The sequence below is a fragment of the Chinchilla lanigera genome, unplaced genomic scaffold (assembly GCF_000276665.1).
Source record: "Chinchilla lanigera isolate Chin_1 unplaced genomic scaffold, ChiLan1.0 scaffold00127, whole genome shotgun sequence".
Taxonomy (NCBI): Eukaryota; Metazoa; Chordata; class Mammalia; order Rodentia; family Chinchillidae; genus Chinchilla; species Chinchilla lanigera.
In genome coordinates, this window is record NW_004955528.1 from 2,597,159 (window position 1) to 2,611,618 (window position 14,460).

General features: G+C 54.8%; 1 long non-coding RNA gene across 1 annotated transcript; it reads left to right on the plus strand.

The window, feature by feature from the left end:
* The first annotated feature begins 8 nt into the window (after positions 1-8).
* On the plus strand, positions 9-3,197 carry LOC106147209. Its single transcript, XR_001231980.1, has 3 exons — positions 9-639; positions 1,173-1,427; positions 1,859-3,197. It is a non-coding gene; the product is annotated as an uncharacterized LOC106147209 (long non-coding RNA).
* The last annotated feature ends 11,263 nt before the right edge of the window (positions 3,198-14,460 follow it).

The following is a 14,460-nucleotide window of genomic DNA, read 5'->3' on the forward strand; positions in this document are numbered from 1 at the left end:
GCCTGGCTTCCCGCCGGCCTGGCCCCGCAGGACGCCTGGAGCCGGTTCGGGCGAAGAGCCAAGGCCGCTCCATCTGCAGAGGCCAAAGGAGAGGAGGGTATGAAAACCGAAGAAGATTCTGGGGTCCCTGTCCTCAAGCCCGGCACCCCTTCTGGATGGAGTGCCCGTGGCCTCCGTCCAACTTCCTTCCAGAGCCCGGGATAGGGGCGGGCCCTGCGTGCTACCCTCAGTGTTCCAGGCGTCTCCTTACTAAGTGCCCCTACTAAGGCCTAGCCATAAGCCCGCTGCGGCAGCTTGGGAGCGAAGGCCACCACCTCGAGAGACCAGCAGATGACAGGGGGGAGGGCCCTGCCTGCTCGCTGGGCCACCCCCCAACCCGGCTCCAGAGCCCTGCTGCCGGTGGACCCTCAGGATCTGGACGGGTCTGGTTTCTGTTTATGCATCAGAACGCACTGTTAGGCCCGAGAATCCAGGAAAGCAGTCAGCGCCCCAGGAGAAGAAGAAATTCCCCACAGGAGGGCTTGCGGGACATGGGCTCCGACAGGCAGGCTGGCTCCGTTTGCACTGCCCGGGTGACTTCCAAACCGTGGGACACTTCCCTAAGGGACCGTCAAGTGGAAAACGTGCGCGGCTTGGAAAGTGAGTAAAGGTTATGCCCGTTTCCTTTAGCTCAGAGATTTAAAGAAAAGTGGCTCCTTTGCTCAGCTATTTCAGATTTTCTTTGTCTTGGTTTGGGGGAGCTCGGTATCCAGAATACATTAGTGCTGGTGTAAGGAATGCGAGGCGGGAGAGGAGTGAGTGGAACTCCATGGGCAGGAGAGCAGGGCTAGCGCAGACCAGAAAGCCCGTGCTTCCCTGGCCTCCTGGCCCTAGGCCTCAGGAAGGTGGCTTGCTGGTCTTCACCGAGTTACACTTAAGGGAATCAGATTTTAAGGAACCCAAGACATGCAGAGTGAGCGTTTTATGCAAGGACAGGAGGCTAGGTTTGAGTTCTCCACCTGTGCCTATGGGACTAGTAAGCACGCCAGATCTGTCCCAGTCTGTCATCCCGCCCCACCTTGCCCCATTCCCTGCCTGCCGGGGGAGAGGTTACCAGGTCTCATGGCCGAATCTGCCAGGCTGGCTCAGAGGTCCCTGGTCGCCTGTGTGGTTTTGTGAACAAACTCTTCCAGAAGCCGCACTGGAGGAGTCATTCCTCAGCCCTGGCCTGAACTTTTGAAGGATGTGTGTCACCCTGCCGCCCTCGCCAGCTGCTTCGTCCCCGAGCAGTGAGAGGGGAGACTGCCGGAGCCTGCTGGTCCTCCACGGTTCCCTGAAGCGTCCACCTCGGGCGCCGCACCTGTGTGCTCAGGAGCCTGAGCGTGATGCAGAGCCCTTCTCACGGTCCCCAGCGTTTGCTCTGTGCGCCAGGAGACTGCTCAGGGCTGGTGAGCTCGCCAGTTTGGGGAGAAGAATGTGTTTGTGGGGCAGGCGGGTCCGAGTTCCCAACGCTGGGTTTACTGCATTTCCTAGTTGCCTACAACCACCCGTGAGTGTCTTGACCCTACTAAAAAGCACTGTGATTTCCAGGGAGAGTAGATCCTGACAGTAGCCAACCTTTACTAGGCACTAATTATGTGCCAGGCCTGGCTGCAGGAGCTTTGTGTAAATTAACTCGGACTCCTCCTACCTCTGTGGGGTGGGTTTATTAACGTCCCCATTATACAGTCAGACACAAGGGGAGCTGCACACCAGCGATCTAAGCCAGTCCCCAGAATCCTAGGGTGGGCAGTGTTCCCCGGCCTATGTGTTCGAGGCAAGCTGCTTAGCGGTGCCTACCGTGGAATGGAGCTTGCGTTCTCGGGAATTGTGTCGGCAGCGTTGCAGTAACCCATGCGAGTCCAGCAGAGAGCATTGGTTTGTCAGGCTTCGTCTGCAGAAAGCAGTGGAGGCGCACGGAGAGGGGGAAATACGAGCTGATCGCAAGTACAGAGCGGTGCTTCTCCGAGGATGGGCACCGTCCGCCACTTGTGACGCGGTCCCAGGGTCAGCAGAGCCCACAACCTCAGGAGCGTGTTAAAGTGCAGAACCTCGCCACTGCCACCACCCCGTGTGGGCGCCTACATGTGGGCCAGCTTCCTCTGCCACACCCACTGCTGACCATCTGCACAAAGGAGTAACCAGCTCGTGAAAAGTCAGATCCGAAGCCCCACCCGAGACTCTGGCCCTGGGACCTTGGGGTGTGGGACCTGGGACCCAGACCTTCAGCCCCCTCCCTAGGTGATGCCCACGCCTGCTGCATTTGAGAGACAGACATTTCTTCCTAGTGCATAAGCAGTGCCTAGGAGCCTCAAAAGTGCTGCTTCCCGGGTTCAGCCCTGGGTCTGTAGAACTCGGATCTTCGCGGGGCAGAGGCTGAGCCCTGCAGGAGAGACACTGGCACAGTCACTGGCGAGGGAGGCTCCGGCCTGCCACTGCTCTGCCAGTGTGGGAGAACACAGCAGCCAGGACGAGGAGCTGGGACGCCGGCACCTGGATAAAGGGCCCTAGACAGAAGTGTGCTTTTGTTTCCAAGAGAGATTAGGAAAATTCATTTGGGAGGGTGGTTATGAGTGACTTTCTCTCGACACCTGTAAACACGGTTGACTGTAATTGAACTACAGATGTTTGCTAAGCTTGACAGCCTGCTCTCTGCCTCCCACTGGTCGGGGTGTCTGGGAAGGGGTGCATCTTTAAAGCAAATCAAGTGCTTCTATCAAGCCTGCGTTCCCCACCGTTAAGCTACCCCTTTTTATTTTCCAAACTCCTCACTGTTAGACAAAAGGCTGTGTTGTAAGGAAAGCAGGGAGGGTGTTAGCAAGAGGTGTGCTTGGGGAATAAAACCAGGTCTTGGGGGAAAGTTGAAGATGTTTGAGGCGCTGTGGAGATGAGTGAGAACAGCTCGAGAAGACCTCCGTCCGTGAACAGAAAGAGACAGGCTTGAAGGAAAAACAAGTGAGAGACTGAGAGGGAAGGCGGGAGGGAGAGAGGAGGAGAGGGACGGGGAGAAGGAGGAAGAGGAGGAGGAGGAGGAGAGAGAAGAGCGCACTGAGCCCTCTGCCTTCAGTTCTGCAGCGCTCGCCTGTCCAAGCTAGGTCACACTGGGAATAAAGAGAGACGGGCTGCTGCTATTACAGTCTGCAGTTTCACCTGCACCATCTTTCTCCTTTAGAATGGACTGAAATTTATGGTAAGCCAGGCCGGTTAGGAGGCTTCTGGGTCATTATCTCGTGTAAGCTTCGTCGTATAGGAAGGAGGTGGTTCCATCTTGTTCCAGCGACAGGAAACAGCCTCGGACATGCAGGCAGGCTGTCCTGGGCCGCAGGCTGGGGTGCGGCCTCGCCAAGGCAGTGTGCCCTCACCTTGGGCGTGACTGGCAGGCTTCTTCCCGTGTGGTGATGCCAGGAAGAAGATGCACATGTCTGCTCCCAAGCCGCCCCTCTTTTCCTTTCTCTTTTTCCAGCCTGTGGTCAGCCCTGACCGGCTAGCACAGCCAGGTGCACGGGCTCCTAGCCTCCGCCTTGTGGTCCCTGTCTCTGGTCACCATCTGCCGTCCTGAGATAAGGCCTCCTTTGTCTTACACCGTGCTTTCTCCCGGGGCAGAGAATCTCCTTGGGCCGCCCTGGGGTTCCACACTGGAGGTCCTCTCCGAGCGTCTGTCGCTTGTCCACTCTGACCAACCACAGAGAGGGGAGAGTGTGCTCACCGCTCCTGGAGCCCAGGTCTGAGGCCGTGGGGCCACCAGTGGACAGAAGGCGAAGACTATGGTGACAGTGAGGACCTTGCAGCTGCAGGCCTAACCTGGGGCAGCCATCAAAGCCACCAGATGTGCTGGGGAAAGCAGACAGGGAGGGCCCTTTCGGAATCCCTGGGTTTTTATCTGTTCTGCGGGTGGCTTTGTTGGCTTATTTCCCGTGTGCTGTTAGCAAAGCGGGGAGGCACGGGGGTGGGTCAGAGGTGCACGGCACAGGGATGCCCGCTGCAGAGCTCTCCTGTGACCTGGCGCTGCATCGGCCTTGTCACCTGCTGGCTCAGGGAAGTGGCACAGCACATCGGAGAAGGAGGCCAGGATGGGAGTCACCAGCCGGGGGCACTTGGGGTGATACACGGCACACCTAGTTGTTGCCCCCCAGCAGGAGGGGGCTGGGGATCCTCTATTCCCAAGACCAGGGATGGGGGCTGCCTGGGACCACCTCACACCGGGGCAGCCGAGCTTCTCTTCATTCAGCTCCTGATGCCAGGACCAGCAGGGTGGGGCTGAGCACCCACTTTTTATTTCATTTTTTGTCTCCCCCTTTGTGCTGACTCCCCCAGAACACCCCCAGTTCTATCTCTTCTTTCCAGAACTTCAGCCCCACCATCTGTTGCCTACATCTCTGCCACTGCCCTCCTTGCAGTGCTCCGCAGGCCAGGCCTCAAGGGGCTCACTGTAACCCAAATTGGAGGTGAGCACCAGCGCTTCCAGCTGGAAGCCCCGAGTGGTCCTTAGACCCTTGAGGACTGGACCACTCCATGGCCCAGAAGACCCTGTGTGTGGGACCCTGCCCACGTCCTCACCCCATCTACAGCTGTCCCTGCTGTGCCTGCTCTACCCAGTGACCCTCCTGTACCTCCAGAGATGGGTCCTGCACAAGCATCTATGAACTAAACCATGGGTTGGAAGTTCTGCCCCAGGACCTCCTGGCCGGCTGCAGCACAGTCTGCGGGTGTCTCAGAGACCCGCAGGACCCCTAGCCAGCCTGCCACCCCACCTCCACACAGCCAGACCCCTTGCACCTGTCACTGTGGTTTTCAGCTTCTCAAATGTCCCCAGGAAAGGCGTCCCTGCCCGGTGCACTGTGGTGTCCCGGTACCTCGGATCCTCCCACGTTGTGCTGTTGCCGGCCACTCAGGAAAGTGAACACCAGGATGAACGACGCGGGAGCTGCAGGAGGAGCTGGAGCAGCCAGGACCGAGGAGCAAGGTTCTAACCTGGACGCTCCACCTGCCCAGGGTGGGGCGGAGGAAGGAGGCTGGGGGTGGGTGCTCCACGTGAACGCCAACGCAGTGGGCTTCCAAAGGCAAGGCCGAGAGTACGGATGAGATGATAGAAGCAAATGTCCAAGGACAGGAAATCAGATTAAACAGTAAAGCAGATAATATCAGATTTGAAGGAGGAAGACGATGGGGAGGTGCTGGGAACACGAGCAGACAGAGTGGCAGTAAAACAGGAGAGAGACAGAGCAAATGGAAAGGAAGTGGAGAATGGCCTTACAAGCGAGAATGTCTGCTTGGAGTTACGAGGCCGCCCTGTAATGGTATCCCGCTGCCGCCCTGGGCAGGCCTGGGGGACGCGGCTCTCAGCCCCAGAGGGCCAGCCAGCTGGGTCCTTTCTGGTTGCATTTACCTGGTAGAGTACTGAATCTGGGGGGCTGCTGCTCGCCACTGTCTCCAAACATGAGCCCCAGGCTGCAAGACGTGGGGGGATCCGTGGGGGCTCAGCTGAAGCCCTTCTGTCCCAGTGGACATACATATGGACCTGCTCAGGAGAGCACACAGCTGGACAGTCCACCCGGGAGGCAGCTGGGGTTGGCTGCCAGCCCCTATGCCTTCTGAGTCTGCTGCTGTCGCCCTCACGGAGAGGACGCACACAGTCAGAGAAGTGGCCTGCTCACACACTGCTCAGGATCGGGCAGGCTCGTCAGCAGCTGGGCCACCTAGCCTGAGCCATAGCGCTGGATGCAGGGAGCCTGCTCCAGCCAGTGGACCCTGGCGGATACTGTTAAGACATGAGCAGTGCACTGTTGTCACATCTCCGGGGGATTCAGAGTGCGTGGCAGTGTTTTATCTTCTGGCTAAGGGAAGCGAGCATTCTGGAAGGTTTCTGTCTCCAGTACCTCACTGGGAACTAAGTGTAGCCGTCTTTCTAGAACAGAGCTCCCTGGAAGGGCGGGAAGATGTCTGATGTGGTGCAGGACATGTGGGCTTGGCCCAGAAGAGGCTGGGACAGACCTGCCTGGGAGGGGTGAGGGTGGGGTTCTCGGGCAGCCAGGAGGAGGCCAGGGAGTGTACACTGCTGGGGAGGCCGGGGGTGATACAGGGTGGTCAGCAGGCTGCTCAAAAGACACCCCACCCTCAAGGCAGAACTTGTAGAATTGATCCCCTCATGTAGAACGTGCTCAGAACCAAGCACAGGCGCATCAGCCACGCAGGTGGGCAGTGTGAAGAGGGCGTGCATGGATAAGCCACCAGCTGCAGGGCAGCTCTTCTCTGCCCCCCAGTGAGGCACCGGAGGCCCCAGCAGAAAGCCCAGATTTGCTCCACGGATGTAACATAGAAGGTGGCTCTCTCTGGGGTGTTCCTAGAACTAAGGAGGATGAGTGCACCTCAAAATCTGCTCTGGACAGATCCAGGTGTTCCCCGGAGACTGTGGGGGTGTCCCCAGGACCCCAGGCCAAAGGCCAGGCAGGCCTCGGTGGTTCACCCGGCGGCCCTTCGTCCAGCAGCTATGGGCTCCTGTGTGGATGAACGGGAGAAGCACAGACATCAGGCTCTGAGTAACAGCGCTGGGTCCAGCCCCACGTGGAGTCAGAGCCACTATACACAGCCCTGTGCTGTACTTCAGGGACGTGGCTGGGCACAGGAGGGACAGGGCTCTGTCCTGTGGACCCCACTGTCTGGTGGGAAACAGGTGGGACGGAGGCCTCGGTATGGGCATGTGTAGTGGCATCGCCACCTGTTCGCACCTGAGATCTCCGCCTGGGCCCGCTACCCCCCCACAGTGGGGTTTGTGCTGCCACCCTGCACCCACAGGAGAGCACCACCAGCCTTGGGACCAAGCCACAGGGGCCCTCCTCGGAAGCCAGGCTCAGGCTCCAGCGCCACCACCGGTTCACCACTGGGGTCCCATGCACTGTCACTCGTGGAGGTCTGACTTTACGTGAGGACATCCTCTTTGTGTTGAACATTCTGTGAGTTTAGACAAAAGTATCCACCACTGGAGCAGCGCACAGAGCAGCTCCACTGCCCTTGAAATCCTCAGCGCCCCAGCTACTCATCCCTCCCGTCCCCTCGCCCTGACAACCTCTGTTCTCTTTACTGTCACCAGTAGCCTTGCGTTTTCCAGAATGTCGTGCGATTGGAGTCATGCAGCGCACCGCCTTCACAGAGTGGCTTTTTTCATTTAGGAGTAGATGTTTGGATTTCCTCCGTGTCTTTTCCTGGCTTGAGAGCTCATTTTTCACCACTGACTACTATTCCACCGTATACGATGTACCACGGTGGATCTACTCCTTCCTCAGGCTGAGGTTCAGCTTGCTTCCAGTACCTTTGGGATTTTAAATAGTCAAGACAGGAGGATTTCTTTTTTGTGTTTTGTTTTGTTTTTTTCCGGTACCAGGAATCGAACTCATGATGTTGCGCTTGCCAGGCAGGCGCTGTGCCGCTGAACTAAATCCCCAGCCCAAGACTGGAGGATTTCTTTTCACCTTCCTTCTAGGTGAATTTCACACTGCCTTTGCCCTTTTTTCTTATTTGAGGCAGATGAGAAGGGCCTCACTCCCTGTTTTCCTGTGCAGCTGGAGGGGGATGTGGCTTGCTGGTGGTCAGTGTGCCTCTCGCCCTCTCTCCTTTGTCCCCCCCCCCCACCCGTTGGACTGGGACACTGCTTCAGTGTCACCCTGGGCTACCAAATGGCCATTCTCCAACAGAAGAGCAGCTGGACAGGCCACTCAGAGGACTGTTGCCTTTTTGAAGAAGAGAGGAGACAGCTGGGGTGACTCGGATCCAGAAGGGCGGCATTGGATACTCCTCACACCCCCAACATGCACAGCAAGCTCCAGCCCCGCCCCTCCCTAAATCAGGCCTGCAGCTGCTGTGTAAGCAGCTGTCCCACACTCCTCCGGTCAGTCTGGGGGGCGCCCTCCTGTGCCCTGGCCCCCGGGCTGCAGCACAAGCCCTGTTAGAATAAAGACTGGAACTGGTGCCTCCATAACCTGCTCGTCATTCATTTCTTGGTAGTGCCAGCTACAGAAGTTACAACTTGGAAATCTACTCACAGTTCTTATCCTGGGTAGTGTGGACAAAGCAGTCATTTCAAAAGAAAGCGATAAACACTCAGATGTCTTAGCACTGAAGAGCTCAGGAGCCCAGCAGCTAAGAAAGAGCAGCGCCTGGTGGAGTTGCCCCACAGTGTCAAGGGCAGTGACCAGCGGCTGACTGGGTCACCTGCTGCCATCCAGCGTTATCCAGGGCCACGTGGTGACGTTGGAATGCCTGGCAGAGGTTTGCCGATTCATGATTTCCATCTGAATCAGGCAAAAGAACCCTAGGCTGACCGGCAAGATGCTCATGACCCCCCCCTTACTGCTCTCCCTTTAGCTGTGACCCTGTGCTTGGGGGTGCAGTGGACCCCTCCTTCCGGTCACTGCCACGGCGGCCTTCAGGAGAACCACTTCTGAGTCTGGCAGGACAAGCCGGCTGCCCCGGGGCCCGCGGTCGCTCTGCTGTTCTCAGGGAGCTTGGGGAGCCCCTTTTACAACACGGCATTTTACACAACAATTAACAAAATTACTCTCACTTTTCTCCCACTTAGGAATTTAAGCTTGGGCCTTGGCAAGATAAAGCACCTTGCATTGATAATTAGTCTCCTTCTCCTTGGTATTTCAATGATTATTATGATTTTTCTCCCTTTTGTTTGTAGATTATTGCTGGGGAAGGCATAGCCTCAGCACACACACATTGCTCCTCAGCAGTGATGATCGTTAGTGGTATATCTGGCCTTTCTGACCCAGCGCACCTGAAATTCCATGCTCTGAGGGGCGCCCTGGGAGGGTGGGGGAGAGTACAGTGGGGAGGGAATACAGCGGCCTGAGCTTCCTGAGGTGTTCAGGTCAAGGCAGTTTCCAATCCAGTCTGAATCAAGGAAAAGCTGAGCCACCTCTGAGCTTATGCAAGGGCCGGAGACTGAGGCCTTGAAGTGGACCCTCTCCTTTCATTCTCACCCACTTCTGCAGAGAGGGCCTGTACTACCCCCTCTTCACCAGAGGACACTTGGCTCAGCAGGAAGGGGCAGCTTTGCCTGTGATGGGCTTTTCCTGTGGAGAAGAGACTCTTGAATCCCAGCTATCCTTGGTGACCTGGTGATGCAACTGACTGCTAGGTCTTCTGAGACTACGTCATGAGACGCTTCCCAGCTCCCACAGGCCACTCAGGACATGCAGTGTGGGACGCTGCGCTGCCACGTAAGAAGTCCAACCTCTCTGAGACCGCCAGCTCCCAGGCCACGTGCCGCTCACCTGCCAGTGGTCGTTACAAAAGGTCCCAAATGTGGAAGTGAAGGGCTCCCGGGCCCTGTAGCCTGGCCCGTCCCCTCCCTGAGAACCACCCAGTGACACTGTGGTCCTCCCTTGGAGCAGAATGTGGACGACACCTGGGCGCTTGAAGGAGGAGCAGTTGTCTCCATTTTGACTGAAGCTGGCCCTGTTTCCATGTATTGTTATGTAGGGAGCTGGCCAGGACTTTTCCTTATCTCTTCAGTTGGCTTTAAGCAATGCATATTGGCCCAGCCAAGGTGCTGATGGTCATCTTTGAAGATGGCAGGCAGTGTTTCCCTGGGCCTCCATTGTTCCCTTGTGTGAGACCAGATGAAGAACCAGTGCTCCACGTCTGAGATCGAGATAGAGGCTGTGATTTCCTGGGGCTTGAAAAATTACACATCAGGGGTGAAGAACCAACCCCCAAACATTAGATACTATCTCAATTGTGTTATGCAGATTACTCTTTTTGCAGATCCTTCTCTCTGCATACTGCTGAGGTGATTTCAGGCCTCCTACCTAGCCCAGCTCACAGCACTCACCTACTTCCTGCCATTCTCATAGACACTCATCCTCAAGCCACTCCCTTCTTCATGAATTAATAAAACCTGGGTTCGACCCTGGGTGGAGGCCTTTGTTATGGATAGCCATCATCATAGCTGGACTTAGGACTCCTTGGCTCCCCATAACTACAAATATACTTTAGTGTCTTTATTCTCTCTGTGGGTTGCATTGGAAGTGGTAGATTGGAATTAACTCAATAGAATTCTAATAACTTTTCCATGGAATTACAAATATAAACTTTCTGGGCCTTGATGAGGACCTGGAAGAGTTCTCTTTATAGAAGAATCATCCAGCTGAGCCCTGTCTGAGTTCCTGACCTGTGGAACTGTGAGATGCGTACACAGGTGTTGTTTAAGCTACTAAAAGATGGGGGGATTTGTTATCCAGCAGTACATAACTAACTGTAACACTGTTCTTCTTAAGAGGTGGAGTTGACTCAGGCCCCAGGAACCATCCTAAGAACCACCTGGCTTACCGCTCATGAGCAAGAGGAGGGAAGGAAACCCATCGTCCCTCCATGGAGCCACAGACAGTGGGGAGTTGAAGGCTACCCAGGCAGCTGTTTGATGCTTCACAGGTGTGGTGGAAGGAGATACTGCTCTTCCCTGGGCTCAACTTAGTAGTTAGGTTTAGATCTAGGTGTCCCCCATGGGCCTCATACACTCAGACACAGGGCTTTTGGAAGAGGACAGGGGCACCACAGCTGACTTGCTGTTGAGAGGTAGGGCTTGTTAGGGAGAGGCAGGTTGCTGGAGATGAGACTGGGAAGGGAAATCTTCCTTCCTGGCTCCTCCTTTCACTCTGCGCCTCCTGGCCACCAGGCGGGCCCGGGCCAGCCAGCTTGTCCTACCAGCAGAGGCGCTGGGGAAACAGGTGCGAATGGGCTCTGGGGGAATCTGCAGGAACCAAGCTAGCAAGGCGCTTCTGTCATCCTGAACGCCTAGGTGGAGCTGGACACAGTAATGTAGGTGCCCGAGTTACCGTGGAAGGACAGCCTCCTTGGCACTCGCTGTCCGGCTCACCTGTTGCCCACGGAGAATGCACATGGCACATGGGGGTGGGTGGGAAGACACAGCGGGAAGGACGGACTCCCCACACGCTGCAGTGGCAGCTTGTCCCTGGAGGAGGCTGTGGCCAGCCGTGCACACTCTGCAGAGCCCCTGTGCGTGATGTTTGGGGTGGGCGGTGGCTGACTGCAATCCTAGGCCTGGAACAGTGGAGGCACGGCCAGAGCCCTGGCCAGGTGAGTGTGGCATCCCCAGTACTGGCCCTTCACTGAAGTGTCACCCAGCCAGGGCATGTCCCTGGTGAGCACTGAGCCGTGGGTCTCCCGAAGGACGGTGCTGGCCGGCTGGGGGCACTTGTTTGTGCCTAAGGGGGAGGGACAGTGCAGGGTGGCTCAGATGGCAGCTTAGGAGGGCCTTTCTGCACAGGGGTGGACACGCCAGTGTCTCTTGATGCTTTATCGAGGATCACCTGACTTAGGTGTGTGTGTGTGTGTGTGCGTGTGTGTGTGTGTCAGGGGCACTAATACATCCCTGGGGGCAACTGCAACCTGCCTGCAGAGGGCGGGAGTCTGTGGTTATGCACCTCCTCTCTTGTGCATTGTAAAATGAATCTCTCAAGTTGTCAGAGTGCACAGGGATAAGAGGGCATGAGGAAGTGTGCCATTGAAAATGAACAGGGAGGGCTGGGGATTTAGCTCAGCGGCATAAGCACCTGCCTGGCAAGCGCAAGGTCGTGAGTTCAATCTCCAGTACTGCAAAAAAAACAAAACAAAACAAAACCAAAAAAAAAACACCAGAAAATGAACAGGGAAAGCCCTCTTCTGTGTGTGTTTACACGGTTCAGAGACAGTGCTCGTGAACACGTAGGTGCCCAGTGGTTAGTGCAAACCCACCCTTTGTTGGTTTTTCCACCTTCTTGTGTTCTACTCTTAAAGTCATCTTTAGTTTTTTAATGAATGAAAGTTTATTTATTTTGTGATAAGAACACTCAACACAGGATTGCCTTCTTAGAAACTTACATGCACAATGCTGTATTACCTGAAGGTGCTATGGGGTGCCGCAGATTCCTGGAATGTATTTATCTTGCTTAACAGAGACTTTATATTTCCAAGCAACTCCTGCATGTCCTCCCCACTCTCTGCCCTGTAGGCCCTCATATGAAAGAATCATACAGTGTTTGTCTGCTTGTGATCAGCTTATTTCACTTAGCATAATATCCTCAGGTTCACCCATGTTGTTCCACATTGAGGATTTCTTTCTTTGTGAAGGCTGAACAATATTCCTTTGTGTTTATATACCACTTTTTCTTTGTCCATTTGACCACCGGTGTATACTTGGGTTGTTTCCACATCTTGGTGGCTGGGAATAATGGCGCAGTGGACCTGAGGGAGCAGAACCACTCTCCTTGGGGGCATAGAGGACATTCTCCAGGAGAGAGCACATCTCTGGCCACAAAACCAAGCCTGCACCTTAAGAACACCGAGATTATACCAAGCAATCTAGAAGTCGACAGTGAAAGGAATACTGGAAAATTTACAGAGACAACCTCTTGGGACAACCAAGGGTCAAAGGAGAAATCAAAAAGAAAATTAGAAAATACCTTGAGGCAAATGAAGCTGAGAACAAAATTTCCCAGGGAAACAAGGCAGCAAAAGCTGTCCCCAGAGGGAATGGGATAGCAGTAAAGCCCACACTGGGAAGATGTCAGACCAGCAACTTAAATTCAGACTTCAAGGCACTAGAGAAAGAAGATCAAACCAAGTCCAAAGTTAGCAGGAGGAAGTTGCTAAAAGCACGGCATTTGGGCAGAGAGTGACAGAAAGATTTAATCATATTTTTGTAAAATCAATGTCTAGTTCTCGCCTGCAGCTCAGTCAACTGAAATCAGGTCCCCACTCAGAGAGAGGGGAAAGCCTGCCTGTGTTTTTATTTTCAGGGTCTCCTTGCTTTGCTGAGGTCCAGTGGTCAGAGTGCAGGCCATCCACATTAGGACACTTGGTGACAGCACAGCCATGTCCAGGGCATGCATTGCATAGCCTTTTACATAATTGCAGGTATTCATTTACATAGATTTTCCCATTGTGTTCAAAATGCCACCGACTCCGGCGTATAAACTAAAGTAAAATGCACAGTTCAAGCCAAGTCAAGTATGTACATGCATATTACTCAAGGTCACTGGGAGAGAGGAGCCCAGGCTGCCAGCTGGGCAGACGGTTCCCGTGTCTCTGTTCTCCTAATCCAGGGTCAGGAGTAGGGGTGCTGGGACGAAGACACTTTCACCAGCTGCAAGTGTGCATGTGCCTCCAGGTCAGGAAAGAGGCAGGCAGAGGGCTGAAGATGCTGCGTAGAAAGTGACACACAGGTGTAAAGGAGAAACCATGCAGAAAAGCAGAACATGCGCCTCCCTGCTCACTCGAAACGGTACACTTCCTTTATACAATCAGGTCTCTTTGCACTTAGACAACTGGAGAGATTGGTTTTACAAAGGATCGCACCTGGAGGAATCCAAAAGCTCCGACTAATTTAGAATCAGACACTTGCAGCTGTAAGAAAAGCACAGTAATTGTCAGAAAGGTTGGCAGGACTCAGCTCCAAATCTTAGAATTTGAGTTCGAGGTTGCATCATCAACACTTTTTCTTTAAACCAGAAGAGAGGGCCTCCCAACTCTACTTCCTTTTGCTTTTAAAGAATATTGGCTCAAGTAATGGAAAAGCCAAGAGCCATATGGGCTTCAGGAATGACTAGATCTTGGTGCTCCATAGACTTCTCTTGATGTGTGGGTTTGGTTTCCTTTTCTATTTGCTAACATTCCCTTCATTGCCAATGAGGTTTTCTAGTAGCAAGTGGGTTCCTAAGTTTCTATGCTACCTGCTCAACAACTCCTTACCCGCTCCCCCGACACACACGTCCTGTAGTAGCAGAGCTGAGCTTCTTGGATCATTTTAGGAAGAGTCCTAAAAGGAGCCTCATTGGATCAGTGTGGCTTTCCTGGAGCTGGTCCTGCGCAGGGATGGTTCAATGTCTGATTGGCCAGATCTGAGCCACGTGATCTTAGCCAGAGGCTGGGGTGGAGCCAACCCATGTGTGGGAATTGAGAATCTGGTACCAGAGGAAGGAGGCACTACTGGGAAGGTGGAACCCACTGCCCTTGAAGAGCGTAGGACCGAGCCAGGCCCTCCTGGGGTCAGGGCCCTCAGTCTGAGCCGTGCCCCTATGTGTGCCTCTGTGCACGCATCTAGGGCATATTTTAGGAATGGCGCTGTTGTCAGAGCACAGATCTTTATCTGTTCCTAGGAGTTCGAATCACCTTCCTTGAGATGAAACCTTAAAAGAAAAGTGAAAGGTTTGCTCTAAATGTGCACCCTGAGTATGTGGCCGGGATGCCCCTTCCTGGGGACTCCGCCTGCCCTGCTGCGGGAGGTGCTCACCCTGCCCCTCCCAGCCCTCCCAGGCCTGCTGCCTGGGCCGGGCCACACCGCCCTGTGTCCTCACCTTGTTCAGAGCGAAGTATTTTGTGCTTGGGTCACTGAGCAGCAGCTGCAGGAGCTGGCGCACACTGAGGCGACTCTTCTAAATC